The sequence below is a fragment of the Leptonychotes weddellii genome, chromosome 7 (genome assembly GCF_054177405.1).
Source record: "Leptonychotes weddellii isolate Sample4059 chromosome 7, ASM5417740v2, whole genome shotgun sequence".
NCBI lineage: Eukaryota > Metazoa > Chordata > Mammalia > Carnivora > Phocidae > Leptonychotes > Leptonychotes weddellii.
This window is the reverse complement of record NC_138375.1, coordinates 43,156,303-43,168,058: the sequence shown is the minus strand read 5'-3', so window position 1 is coordinate 43,168,058 and position 11,756 is coordinate 43,156,303.

Here is an 11,756-nt window from a genome sequence, read left to right as displayed (position 1 = left end):
GGTTGGGCCAGGTTTGCTACTTGATGTCTGCATGACTCTCCTACCCACTCCTTCAGTTCCCAAGGACCTAATACAGAAAATGGGAGTTTACATCACATAAGCCTGAGATTATCCTAGATTTGAGCAAATGGTCAAGTTTCACTTAATTTCAAATAAATTAGTAATTCATGGTAATACAGCCACATACTCTGGGCATGTTTGACACCTGTCTGTAAGGATCAATTCAAACATGGACCATGAAGGCAGAAACACATTGAGCTAAAGAAATTTAAAAATACTACACAAAACTTCTTGTTGAATTTTATTTTTGCATAAATTGTTAAACATTTTTTATTCAGTTTAAATTAAAAACGGTTAACCCATTTCTCCCACCTCCCACTGCCTGCCTCTTGCCATCACCAATCTGTTCTGCGTGAGCTTTTTTTTTTTTTTTTTTAAAGATTTTATTTTTTTTTAATTTGAGAGAGAGTGAGAGAGAGCGAGCACAAGAGGGGGTAGGGTCAGAGGGAGGAGCAGACTCGCTGCTGAGCAGGGAGCCCGATGTGGAACTTGATCCCGGAACTCCGGGATCATGACCCAAGCCGAAGGCAGTCGCTTAACCAACTGAGCCACCCAGGCGCCCTTTTTTTTTTTTTTTTTCCAAAGAGAGATCACAGTGTTTATCTTTCTCTGTCTCCTTTATTTTCACTTGGTATAATGCCCTTAGTCTCTAGCCATGTTGTTGAAAGTGACAGGATTTCATTCTTTGATAGGCTGAATGATGTTCCATTGTGTATACCTCAGCTTTTTTATCTATTAATCCATTGATAGCCGTTTAGGCTGCTTCCTGATCTTGGCTATTGTAAATAATGCTGCAAAGAACATGGGGGTGCATGTATATGTATAAATTAGCATTTTTGTTCAGATAAACTCAGAAGTAGAATTGCTGGATCATATGGTAGTTTTATTTTTAATTCTTTGAGCAACCTCCATACTGTTTTCCATAGAGTTTGCACCAATTTACATTCCCACCAACAGTGCACGAGGGTTCACATCCTCACCAACACCTGTTATTTCTTGTCTTTTTGGTACCAGATATTCTGACAGGTGTGAGGTGACTTCTCATTGTGGCTTTGAGTTGCATTTCCCTGAGGATTAGTGATGTTGAGGACGTTTTCATGTCCTAGTTGGCCATCTATAGGTCTTCTTTGGAAGAATGGGTAGTCAGGTCTTCTGCCCATTTTTTAAATCAGATTTTGTTGCTGCTGTTATTGAGTTGGAGTTTTTTAAAAATGTACTTGAATATTAGCCCCATATCAGTTATATGATTTGCAAAGATTTTTCTCCCATTCAGTCTGTCGTCTTATTATTTTGTGGATGGTTTCTTTTGCTGGGCAGAAGCTTTTTAATTTGATGCAGTCCCACTTGTTTGCTTTGGCTTTTGTTGCATTTGTTCTTGGTGTCAGGTTTGAAAAAATCCTCACCAAGACCTATGTCAAGGTGTCCATTGGGCGGCAATCACAAAATCTGGGGCTCTAGACCAGTGCATAAGCCTCTTCCTGGGAGCTCCTGGAAAGCTGGACAAAGATTGGAGAGTGTCAAGATGACATCACAGCCTGTGTTCCTTGAGACCAGCTCCGTAGGCTGTTCAGTTGTGCCAAACTTGAAGCCTGACTCTCATTCTGAAGCTCCTGGACAAGCAAAGTGGATCCTTCATAGAAAGACTAAGGGTCGTGTCTTAGTCCACTGTCTGCAGTGCCCTGGGAGCGGTAGCCTGCCGAGAACCATCTTGCTGGTTGCCACAGTCCTGTGAGACGCAGGAAGGAAGACTGCTCTGGCCACCAAAACCAGGTAGTCAAAGGGAGTCTCCTGGGTGCTAGCTACAAAAAGCAGGCCCCAGATGCATGTAAAGCTCCCCTTCCATAGATGTGTTCTGGAACACAATCGGGTGAGCAAGAAGATTGTGCTCACCCTTTGAAGTCTGTGGAAGCGTTCCAGTCAGCCCCTCGAGGTGTGTTTAATTAGAAGCCTGCCCCTCACTCAGGCTGTAGTCATGATTAGCAATAGACCTCCACAGAAAGACCAGGCTGCACGGTCTGTTGCCTCTTGCTGTTCTCTTGGGGTGATAGCTGTTCATGAGCTCTTTCTCTGTTGGTTTTAGTCCTGTGGGACCCACAAGCCTAAGCCCCACTGGCCACAAGCCAGGCCATGTAGAGAGGTCCCCTGGCAGCAGTCACAAAAATTGAGGTGCCAGACGGGGATGAGCTCCTTTCTGGGTAACCTCAATGATAGTCTCATGTGACCAGGAACACAAGCTCCCCTGGCCTCCAGGGCTAAGGGTCTATTCCCTGAGAAGCAGCCGCCAAAATTGGAGTACCAGTTGCATGTAAAGGCACCCTTCCAGGTGGCCTGAGCACAGCAAAGGAAGAGCGTGAAGATGGGCACCTGCCAGTCTCAGTCCACAGGGAGTGTTCTAGCAGGCTCCCAAATATGTGTGTTAAATTAGATGTCTGCCCCTCAGACCAAAGTTGGGAGTATAAGGGTGAGCTCCCTTCACTTGAAGTATGGGTACCATCAGCTAGCTCTGAGCTAGGCCCTGGGGCAGGTACGTCTGAGCCCATGGGCCCTTTAAGAGATGTTTCGCAGATGCTAATGTCTTAAGAATTTTGGGATAGGAGTCTTGTGGATTTCAAAATGAGATGTTTTGGAGGGCTTGTTTCTCAAGTATATGCTTTTTTCTTTTAAGATTTTATGTATGTATTTGAGAGGGGGTAGAGAGAGAGAGAGAGCTCAAGTGGTGGGGGGGGTGGGGTGGAGGGAGAAGCAGACTCCCTGCTGAGCAGGGAGCCCAATGCAGGGCTCGATCCCAGGACCTCAGGATTGTGACCTGAGCCGAAGGCAGATGCCTAACTGACTGAGCCACCCAGGTGCCCCTCTCAAGTGCATGTCTTAAAAGCTGGTGTTCATGACATGGTTTGAATCCTTTGTTCCTCAGGGCAAAGCTCTGGGTTTTGATTTCCCTCCTAGTTGTGGGTCACACTGCCAGGTATTGGGTTTATGATGAGACAGTGCCTCAGCCTCTCCTATTGGCCTTGATGTAGTTTTCTTCTCATTTGCCTGATGTGTGCTCATCACACCACCAGCCTTTAGGTATTTTAAGAAGAAATTGTTGTATATGTAGTATAGACTCAGTGTGTTCGTGGCAGGAGGTAAGTTCAGGATCTTCTTGTGTCACCATGGTGAATGGGAACTCTACTTGTTGAATTTTTGCGCTCATTGTATACCATGAAATGTTAGAACACCATTCAGAAAGTCTGACTTGGGATATGGTCTAATTTTTTCTTTTATTCTAGAGGGTTCTTTTTTTTTTTTTTTTCTCTACCTCAAGTAGTGGCTCTTAAGAGGCTATCCCATTCTGTACATGGGGAAATTGAGGAACAGAGATACTAGGTGACTTTCTGAAAACCACCCTGGTAGAATAAGAAACTCTGATCTTTGGGTTAGGCCCTTAAAATGCAGGTAATGGGCCCAACTCCATTCACAGAATGTTTTACCCTGCCCTGAAGCATACCGACTACAGGAAACCTGCTTCAGTGTTCTTTGATTCTGCTTCCCAATGTGGTAGGTTTTTGCCTTTATGTTTTGTTTCTAATTCAAAGAGCTCCCATTTTAGGAATCGTCTCCTTTCGATAGTTTCTGAAGAAAAGATGTGTGTTTCTCCCCTTGCGCATGATGTTTTGCAGTCTGCTTGTTTACTCGGGCTGAATTTTACCCAAGGCCCTTGAAACTAACAAAATCTGAGCTGTGGCTGTGTTCAAAATCTTGTACAGATTGAGGTCTTATTTGCCAGATTAAAGCACTTAAGCAACCCCACCACTCCCACAGACAGTAACCATGACAAAATGGCCATTTTAACTTTTCCTGCAACTGGACATGTTGTTTTTATAACTATGCAAATACAGCCTAGGTTAAAAATCTATGAACTGCAAAAAAAAAAAAAAAAAAAATCTATAACTGCAAATTCACATCCTCAAATGATCTCCTCAGAAAGACTTTCTCTTCAACTTGTTTATTCTTCCCCTTTACCACTAAAGCCATCCCCACTTTGCCATTTCTTCTTCATGACAATTTTTTACATGTTCCCACCAGCATTTTCTTCATCTTTAGCTTGAGTTGCAGAGTTGATGGATGCCCGTCCTATGTATTTGTTGTGAGGATCAGATGGGAATAATTGTGAAAACACTTCGAAAATCACCCCTGAAGAGCTGTCCAAAGACCTCCGTGTCCAAATCAGGCTTCCTATTCCATTTGGTCTATGCAGCAGCTCTGTCTGCTGTCTTCCAACCCTTTCTATATCCCCAGCCTGTGCACCCACTGAAGTGACCTTCTCCATTTTTACAGAAATAGGCCATGTCCTTTTAAATCACCACTCCTTTGTACCTGCTGGTCCTTTTGCCCAGAGTGCTCATCTCTACTTCCCCACCAAAAAAAACAAGCCAAAAAAACAAAAACCAAAAAACTGAAAAGCTCATGTTTTAAGATCCAATTCACTGAAAGCCTTCTGGGACTCCCCTGAACTACGTGTCACTTCTTCCCTTTGACTTCATGGTGTTTTTTTTCAAACCTTCATTGGAACTATTAGGACAAAGAGAGGTCATTATAATTGTGTTTAGAAGTCACTCTCCTTCTAGTTTCCAGCTCTTCTTGGAAAATAGTTGGTACTCAACAGACATTGGAACTGAGAGAAGGTGCTTAAATATATTGTAGAATGGATTCAGTTTAAAAATAGGTCAGTTTCTTGTGGTTTATTGGTTCTTTTTAGATTTCTAAATTTTATTTTTGGTTGTTTTCTATTTTTGTTTTGGTTTCTGTCTGCTCCTGATTTTTCTATCTATATAATCTATTTTAGAGGTTTTCTATTTTTATTTTATTTTATTTTATTTTACTTTATTTTATTTTAGAGAATGTGCATGTGGCGGGGCAGGGAAAGGGGAGGGCCAGAGGGAGACGGAGAGAAAATCTCAAGCAGGCTCCATGCCCAGCATTGAGCCTAATTCAGGGTTTGATCTCACGACCCTGAGATGATGACCTGGGCTGAAATGAAGAGTCAGACGCTTACCCAACTGAGCCACTCAGGCACCCTTAGAGGTCTTCTATTCTTATTTTCTAACTATACTATCTATTCTTATTTCTGTCTCTCTTATACAGCACTGTGCTTTACAGCCTTTATTAAGTCTTCTTCTGACTACAGGGTTGGGTCCTACTTTGCAGGTTCTACATCTCCCCCCTCCTGTGCCCTGTGCAAACTTCACTCATCAGTCCTAGCTCAGGAACCCTAGAATCCTCCCAAATACATCACTCCAGAAAATAGCTGATTGTAGCATGGAAAGCAAAACCTATCTGCCATTCTGGACTGGAAGATTTCCTTTCCAGAGCTTCCAGTTACTCTTTCTAAGGTCAGGGCCTGGTTTCTTACAGAGTAAATACATTTAGGTACCCCTTGCCTTCCCTGTATCCAAGGCATAACTCCTTCCTTGAGAGGTTATGGGTCTTGTGTTAGGATTTTGGAAAAGTTTAACAAGCTATCAATTTGATCCATTAGACTTGGGAAGCCAAGAATCACTTGTGCAACATTTTACTACATATGGGATGTCTGAAGAGCTGTGTCTAAAGTTTGAATTTGATATAAATCAATGTTAATGTCCTTGGAGATTATCCAGGTTTAAAAAAAAACTTATTTTAACAGAGGATTTTCAAAATATTTTGGACTTCTGAAGGCTTGATTTAGTGGCATAGACTTCTTGATTGTGTTTTCTGACAGGTGACATCTTATCTGCAAATGTTTTAATGTCATTATTGTTGGTCTAACAAAGAATGTAGGAACATCTGATGAAAAATTGATTTATAATCATAATAAAGCTGATAAAAGCTCCCTTCTCCAGAAACAGAAATATAATGCATTCACTGTGGCCACTAATTTTCTGGTATCTTTCTTCAATCATGTTACCTACTATCATTGTCTACAGTGAAACCACAGGATTTCTTCTCCCAAAACAATGACCACATGTAAATATACATGGTCCATATACAATTTCAGGGTGTATTTGGATCCGCTTAACTCCATCCATGGGTTAGAAGTTAAGAAGCTCTTCCTGTAGTGACATAGAAGGCGTTGTCACCCTAGTTTTAATTAGTTTGTGGCTTTATTCTCATTCTCCTTTAGGAGGTACAGTATGCACATGAAATAGGAAGAGAGACCAGTGTTCCATGTAAGCAAGTATGTGACCTATAGGAGAGATTATAAACATAGAAAAACAACCAGAAATAATCTTTGGCATTTAATGATATTCATGGCATTGCTCTCTGAGCTTTTACTTGAAGCTGTGGGATTGAACTCAAGCAAATGTTTCTTCCCTCTTTTTGTTTTTGGTTAAACCCCAACTGATAGGAAGGATGGGAGGAGGGATAAACCGTAGGTAAAACTTCAAAATATCTTTGGAAGATATACAAAGGAATTGCCATTTTTTGATACATAAAACATAGCTCAGTGAAGACATAAGAGGAAACCACTCAGTAGATGCTCTAAAATTGGGAAATATGATAAAGTGTGAGCATAAAGGAGGAAAGAAGGAAAAAGAAAGGATTAATTAAAAAAATCTGTGGTGTGAATGATGATTCACCTCTTCTCCATTGCTTCTCATTAACAGAGCTGATAAGATCATTCCACCCTTCGGCAAAACAAACTGGAAGGGTCTTTTCTGAAGACAGTGAGTGAGCTTCCTAAGGGAGGATGTAGAGCTTAGCTGTTCAGTTGGATGGATGTCCTAGTAAGGTCCTTTGCCTATGCCTTTCAAAGGCATCTCAAGCCTGAGATTAGTTTCCTGCCTGTCCATCTTTGCTGCAGCTCTGTCACATCCACAGAATGGCCAGCCAGGTAGCCATCTTATTCTGGATAGAACCTCGTGGTAAGACCTGAATATAAAGACTGTTATGTAGTATGTACATTTAACTTAGCTCAATTCAATTATATATGATTGATAAGAATATTGAGAAAAATAGTATCTGTTCTTCTACTCAATGAGAGCATGTTCTACGCTGACAGTGAGATGGGGCACATATTTGTTAATTTATTAGGTCTCAGTTCTTATTGAATATAACTTGACTATATGAAGATGTTCAGTATAATAATAGATTAAAAATACATAAGGTAATTATTTCATACTGTGTTGAATTTGATTTCTTCCCTAGAGGAAGACCTTTGTGATATATCTATTGTGAAATACTGGACACTTTTCTACTGACATTTCAAGGGTCATTTTGACTATAAATGAATTTTGCCTCAAATATGGGTTGTTCTATATTCTAATTCTTATGTAAGATGACTACACTCTAAAACAGAGGAAATTTCATCTATAATAAAATAATCTCCCCATTCCTTTTTTTTTAAATCATTTTTCCTGATATTACAGATTGTAAGTGTATAGTTTGAATTTTGACAAACATACACTCCTGTAACTACAGACACAATCAAGATGTGGAACATTTCCATCACTAGAAAGTTCCCTCAGTCCTGATGTTTTCCTCCTCATGTTTTTGAGGCAACAGTGATCTCCATCTTTTAACTTCTTATAAATGGCCATCCATGATATTTTCTGTTGTCTCTTGCTTCTTTCATTCAGCGTGATGGTGTGGGGAAATAGCCATGTTCTTGTGTGTATTAGTAGATTGTTCACTATTATTTCTCACCAGTATCCTTGAATGAATATATCATATTTTGCTCTTTTTTTGGTGCATGTCTGGGCTGATTCCAGTCTGGGAATATTAAAGAATCATGCTCTTAGCAACATTTGTGAACAAATCTGCGTGGATATAAACTTTAATTTCTTAGGGTAAATATCAAGGAGTGGAATTGCCGAGTCATGAGATAGGTGCATATTTATTTTTATAAGGAACCACCAAATTGTTCTTTGTATTTCATTCCTACTTTATATTCTCACAAGAGATGTGTGAGATCCAGTTGTTCTGTCTGCTAACAATTTTGTTAACCTTGTTAAAATTAACTATTTTAGTCAATATGAAATGATAACTTTTTAACTTGCATTTCTGTGTTGACTAATAATGTTAAGCACTTTAGGTTTTGTTTATTGGTCATTTGTATCTCTTTTGTAAAGAGTTTGTTCAAGTCTTTCACCCAATTTTTAAATGCATTGTCTTTTTAATTATTTAGTTGTAGGAGTTATTTAAATGTTCTGAATATAAATTCTGTGTCTTTTATATCCTACACATAGGTTCTTTCAGTTTGTTACTCTTCATTTTCTTTGTGGTATTTTCTGAAGGGCAGGATTTTTTAATTTTGATGAAGTGTCCATTTATTCATATTTTCATTTTATGGTCTATGTTTTTTGAGTCCTACCTATGAAATCTTTGCCTGACTTAAAATCACAAAGATAGTCTTCTACACTTTCTTCTAGAAGTTCTATGGCTCTAGATTTTACATTTAGTTCTGTGGAATGAATTTTTGCATTTTGGGTATTTCTAACTTCATTTCCAACATGGTAGCTATCCCATGACTAAAATGTATAACCATTGCAAAAATAGATAACGTGAGGGACAAAGGAGTATATTTAAAACCCTCTTATTGGTATCCTTAAAAATAGTAAAAGGTAATCCATTCATAAAACACATACAGAACAGTATTTAAAAAACAATAAGAAATATATCTTGTAAATTGGGTGGTTTTTTTTTTTTCTTTTAATTAATGAAGGGGTTGTGAAATACAGTGTAGATCTAGGTCATAGAAAAGAGCATATTTAGTGGGAACAGAGAGTCAAATATAGTAGATAAATCCCATTGTAGGGTCTCCAGATATCAGATAAATTTGGAAGGTGGGGGTATTCGATTATCAAAGAAAGTTTAAAATATTATTCAAGGGAGACAAGAGATTGAATTTACATGTCACAAGCCAAGTGACCTAAATGGTAATTAAGCACAAGTTCCAGATGTATAAGATTCAAATTTCAAAATTCTAAAACTAAAAGAATCTTAAAAGCTTCTGGATGGGAAAGAGAAAAAGACCTTATACAAAAAGAAATTATTTTAAAACTGGTATCAAACTTTCTATCAATAACACTGGAGTCAAGAAGACATTGAACAATTTCTGAGGGAAGACTATTTTGAGTCTAGAATTCAGTTCTGAGCCAAACAATAAGTGAGAACAAGATAAAGACATTTAAAAACATCAAGATAACTAGACCTCTCATATACCCTTTCTGGATACATTCCTGTGAATTGACAATGAAATTTAATATTTCTTAATGATACCAAAAAATGGTGACACTAAAGAAAAAAGCCCCTTCCAGAAGTGGAAGGTAAGGTATACAGCAGGTATAGAAAGTGTGTGGTTAAAATCAGAGAAAGCAAGACCTCTAAGAAGGGTATCTTCAAGAAGAAAATTGAAGCAGATAATTATAAACAGTTTTGCCTAAGAAACCAAGTGATGTGATGTGAAGAAGGCATGTGTGTCTTCTCTAAAGAAAAGACCATTAGAAGTCAGACTCAATAAGAACAGTAGCAAAAACCACATGAGGAAACCATGGTCCAAATAAGAAGCATAAAAACAACAAAGTGTCCATTTGTTTGGGGGTACAGCATTTAATTCAGAGCAATAAATGGCATTTTAGTATATTCCCTGGTTGTCCAATGGACAATTTATATCATCATAATAAACCCTTTCCCAACTTTAGAATCATCCTGTAGAGCAAACATACATGCAAGTTAACCAAATGTTATAAACCTTTTTTTTTTTTTAGAGATTTTTATTTATTTATGTGAGAGATTGAGAGAGGGAGGGAGAGACAGAGAGAAGAGAAGAGAGAGCGCACAAGCCAGGGAAGAAGCAGACTCCCTACTGAGCAGGGAGCCCGACAAGGGGCTTGATCCCAGGAACCTGGGATCATGACCCGAGCTGAAGGCAGATGCCCAACCAACTGAGCTACCCAGGTACCCCAAAATATTATAAACCGTGACAGTGAAAGTAAAAGCAAGGTTGACAGATGATAGTAAATAGGGGGGCAAGAGAAAGGGAGCTTAAAGGGAATGTGAAACATGAAGATCTTTAACAAAATGGGAAGATGAGATTTTTTTTTTTCTCTGAGGTTAATGAAACATGACAAAGTTTAGATGTATTACTTCAGTTACAAGTAAAACCACAGAGGTATAAAAAAGCTGGGGGAGGGAAGAATAAGCTAAATTCTTGTATTTCAGAGTTAAGAGATGATATCATAAAAAGGTAAATTATGAGAGAGGAAAAGAAGCCTAAAAGGGAGTGAGGGATAACCACAAATTAAGCACTGAGGCAGCTAAATATGGCTGATTTGCTTCTGGGGAGCCCAGGTTGGGAGAGTGAGGATGTTGAATTTCAACATATTATGTATTTTTTCTCTGTACTTGTGTTCTTTTGGGGAAAACATTAAAAAGAAGGAATTCACTCTGACTTCTGGGTAGATGTTTACTGATCCTTAAAGACTGACTTTGTCAAAGTATAATATTCAAAAAGTATAAACATGACTCTTATCCAAATAGGTAATGAATATATGTAAAATGTTTTATTCAACTCATTAATAAATGTGAATAAAGGGAAGATAGAAAAGCTGGATCAAAGAACATTTTAAGGAGCAGAGTGTCTGTATTGTACCATAAAAGGTGTGTGGAAATGAATTTGATCAGAGACAAAAGGGTTAGTCCTAGAGAGAAATCAAACTATAACCTTGGAATTATCTGTTCTACAGGTCTTAAGGTATGGTAACAAGTAGCTTCTCAAAGTCTGACCCTTAATGAACTAGTAAATAGCAAAGTCAAACACTGGTGAACTCTCCTAGAGGGTTAAATAATCCTTGGGTGAGTTTGTTGAACAATGTCTAAGTCTACCTTTGCAAGTAGACATTTTATGCTCTTGATTGCCAAGTGTTAGATAGCTTTTGTTTCTAAAAGATCTCAAATACTCTCATGAAATTTTCCCTACCCTTTTAACATCTGACTTTCCTCTCTCCTTATCTGTTTCCATAGCATACCTCTATTACAACAAATGACAACATTTAAAAATTGTTAGTTGTTCCTTGCTTAATTCCTTCCCCCACTAGAAAGCAAGCTTTCTGCGCACAGGCCTTCTATGTAGTAGATTCTCAAGATATCGGTTGAATTAATGATTTAACTTTAAAAAAAAATTGGCTGGTTTTATAACACAGAGCCCGGAAATTAGAGATAAGAACATAGGAAGAGAAAGATCAGTAAATAAATAGCCAGAAGGGGAAAACTTAAATCTACAAAATCTGTTGATGCGGCAGTTTGTAAGTTGTCCAATAAATAGCTGGGAGAAACTCTGTCTTTTAATGCAGTTGCATTCAGATGTTCGAGAAAATAAAAATCCGATAGAAGTACTCTCAGGTTAAGTAACTTAGTAAAAAGCTTCCTCTCTTTCTTAGATCTTTCATAAACTTTTTGTCTTCATGCCAAACATACCCCTGAATGAAACAAAAGGGAAGATTTCAGGGAGAAAATGCCCTCCCATTTATTTCATACTTGGGGTTAGGAAATGGTTACCACTGGCACTTTCTGAAAACCCATAATCATAAGGCTTTTTTTTTTTTATTATTCTTATGTTAATCCCCATACATTACATCATTAGTTTTAGATGAAGTGTTCCATGATTCATTGTTTGTGCATAACACCCAGTGCTCCATGCAGAATGTACCCTCCTCAATACCCACCACCAGGCTAAC